This window comes from Aplysia californica, unplaced genomic scaffold (genome assembly GCF_000002075.1).
Source record: "Aplysia californica isolate F4 #8 unplaced genomic scaffold, AplCal3.0 scaffold00396, whole genome shotgun sequence".
Classification (NCBI taxonomy): Eukaryota; Metazoa; Mollusca; class Gastropoda; order Aplysiida; family Aplysiidae; genus Aplysia; species Aplysia californica.
Window position 1 is genome coordinate 612,650 of NW_004797666.1, and position 3,402 is coordinate 616,051.

The following is a 3,402-nucleotide window of genomic DNA, read 5'->3' on the forward strand; positions in this document are numbered from 1 at the left end:
CCTCTCTCTCTCTCTCTCTCTCTCTCTCTCTCTCTCTCTCTCTCTTTTTCTCTCTCTCTCTTTTTCCCCTCTCTTTTTTTCTTTCTCTCGCTCTATCGATCTGCCTTATTTACTTAGTTGTGAAGTTATTCTTTCTCATCTTAAGTGGATCGTGCTTTAGTGCTTGGTGAAATGTTGATCAAAAGAGACCGAGAGAAATACAATCATGTCTGGTACTTCTTCCTGAAATTTTATTATTTTTCATAATTCAAACCAACTTTGTTATTGGGGGAACAATCTCCCCACATAAAAGAATTCATAAGACCACTTGGATCTCCCGGGATGGAACAACCGAAAACCAGATTGATCATTTTTGCATTTCCCGAAAGTTTAGACACTCACTGGAGGACGTCAGAGTCTTACGAGGAGCGGACGTCGCATCAGACCACCATTTGATCCTTGGAAAGGTGAAACTGAAACTGAGAAGGTATGCACCAATCACAACTGGAAGTCGCCAAAAGTATGAAGTGAGCCTTCTGAAAGACCCAGTAAAGAAGAATGAATTCAAGTTGGAACTGAAGAAAAGATGTCAAGCCCTTCAAGATATGGATGATTGTGAAGTAAACGAACACTGGGACAAGATAAGAGAGGCAGTAAATGCAACTTGCCAGAGCATCCTAGGACCCAAAGCCAACACCAGGAATGAATGGATTGCACAGGACCCTCTAGACAAAATCAAAAGAAGAAGAGAGCTGAAGGCCCGAGTCAACAACAGCCTTACTCGAACTGAGAAACTCGCTGCCCAACAAGAGTACACTGAAGTAAACCGGCAGGTAAAGAATTCCATCAAGAAGGACAAGAATACCTACCTGAATGGCCTGGCCGAAAAAGCAGAGAAAGCAGCAACAGACGGGCACTTGCGAATTGTACATCAGACAACAAGGACTCTTTCAGGTAGATTCAGCAAGCCCACTCTACCAGTGAAAGACAAAGAAGGAAAGACTATCTTCAACCCAGAGGGGCAACTGAACCGATCGAGAGAACACTTTGATCAACTATTGAACAGACCACCTCCAGAAAACCAAACAGAAATTCTCCCAGCCAGAAATGACCTCCCAATCGCTACGGAACCACCTTCAAGAGAGGAAATTGCTGCAGCTATAACAGCACTGAAGTCCCACAAGGCAGCTTGTCCCGACCATATGCCACCAGAAGCCCTTAAGGCAGATAACGATACATCAGTGGAAATTCTCTATGCTCTATTCGAAAAGGTTTGGCAAGAAGAGGAAATACCATCAGACTGGAATGAAGGCCACCTAATCAAGCTGCCAAAGAAAGGAGACCTCAGCAATTGTAACAACTACAGAGGAATAACACTCCTGTCCTTACCTGGGAAAGTCTTTAACAGGATACTCCTGGAAAGAATCAAGTTGGCAACAGATGAGAAGCTCAGGGGCAGGCTTCCGCAAGAACCGATCATGTGTGGACCAGATCGCTACCCTGCGCATCATTTTTGAGCAATCACTTGAATGAAATTCACCACTAGTGGTCAACTTCGTTGATTATGAAAAGGCATTTGACAGTGTGGACATGGGAAGTCTGTGGAAACTCATGCGGCATTATGGAATACCTGTCAAAATCGGCTTGTGAAGACTACCTATGATAGAACAAATTGCCAAGTCTTCCACGAAGGACAACTCTCAGAACCATTTAGGGTACAGACAGGAGCGTGACAAGGTTGCTTGCTCTCACCTTTTCTCTTCATACTGGCAATTGACTGGATCATGAAGGAAGCCACCAGAGGCAAGCGAAATGGAATACAGTGGATCCCTTGGCAGCAGCTGGACGATTTGGACTTCGCCGATGACCTTGCACTGCTCTCTCACACGCATGCTCAGAAGTAAGAACAGGCCAAGGAACTCAACAGCCTAAAAAGTAGTGTTGGCCTACGTATACACCCGGGCAAATCGAAAGTAGTGAAGCTAGGAAACGTGTCAAGCCCTGCTGTGACAGTGGAAGACAATCCACTAGAAAAAGTGGACTCCTTTACCTACCTTGGAAGTGTCATCGATAGTAAAGGTGGAACAGAAGCAGATCATGTAAAAGCAAGAACCGTCAAGCATTCAAGCAATTATCAAAAGTCTGGAAAGTAAGCAACATATCACAGCGCACCAAGATTCGACTCTTTAATTCCAATGTCAAGTCTGTGATCCTCTACGGCTGCGAAACTTGGAAGACAACAAAGTCAGTGCTAAATAAAGTCCAGACTTTCATCAACAGATGTATGAGTAGTATCCTAAGAATTAAGTTGCAGGATAAAACAAGAAATGAAGAGCTATGGGAAAGGATAGGACAAAAGGATATAAAAGTAGAAATAGGACTAAGAAAGTGGCGTTGGATGGGACACACCTTCAGAAAGCCCAGGGGAAACATCACAAGACAATCAAAGCAATGGAACCCACAGAGAGCACGAGGCAGGGGTAGGCCACGGGAAACATGGAGGAGATGTGTGGAAAGGGACATGAGAGAGATGAAGCTCACTTGGAACGAGCTAGGAAGGATGGCTCAGGATAGAGATAAATGGAAGGAGCTTGTATGTGGCCTATACCCTGCCAGGGGTGAAAGGCACTGATGAAGATGGTAGTTCAAACAGTTGTACCCCACGAGTGTGTGAAAATAACGTCTGCTCAAGCGGTGGATGGACTGATGGATAGATGGATAGGTGGGTGGGTAGGTCGGTGGATGGATGGATGAATGGATGGATGAATGTATGAAAAAGTGGAAGGGTGGAAGGTTAGATGACGCAATGAGTTGTTGAGATTTTATTCCTAAAATTACTAATCAATTATGTTTTAACAAAACTTCCTTTGTTTTGTGTTTGTTAAACCAAGGCCTGTTTCAGTTGTTATTTTCTGTGAAGCCCACGTGTAGGGTTACAGAATATGGAAGAAAACGTTTCCTTGAATTTTGTGTTGACATTTAGATAGATGAGAATGTTGATTGACGCACATCCGAACTCAAAAACGTTCCGTATTATATTTGTGGCCATGAAAATATTATGATACTGTTTGTACAGGTTATATTTGGAGACAAATCTCCGGGTGAAAGATATGATGACCGCAGGTGTGTTGGCGATGACGAAAACCGCTGCAACTAGCGCCGTGGACTTGACAACCTGAATCTCTTTGCTGCTTCCAGACTTTGCGTTGCTTTTGTCTCCTTTCGTCTGGTCACCGCTAGGCGCCGAGATAAGCGTGGACCGAAACTTGCTGGCTTTATGTAGACTGGTGCTGAGTATGACCAGACAAATCATGACCACTGATTGGGTAACGGCTGGGAGAATTAGACGATTGAGAATCACGAACACGGCCAGAACAGGTTTTCTCTCTGGCAGGAAAGACAGCACGTACCAGGTTGTATTTC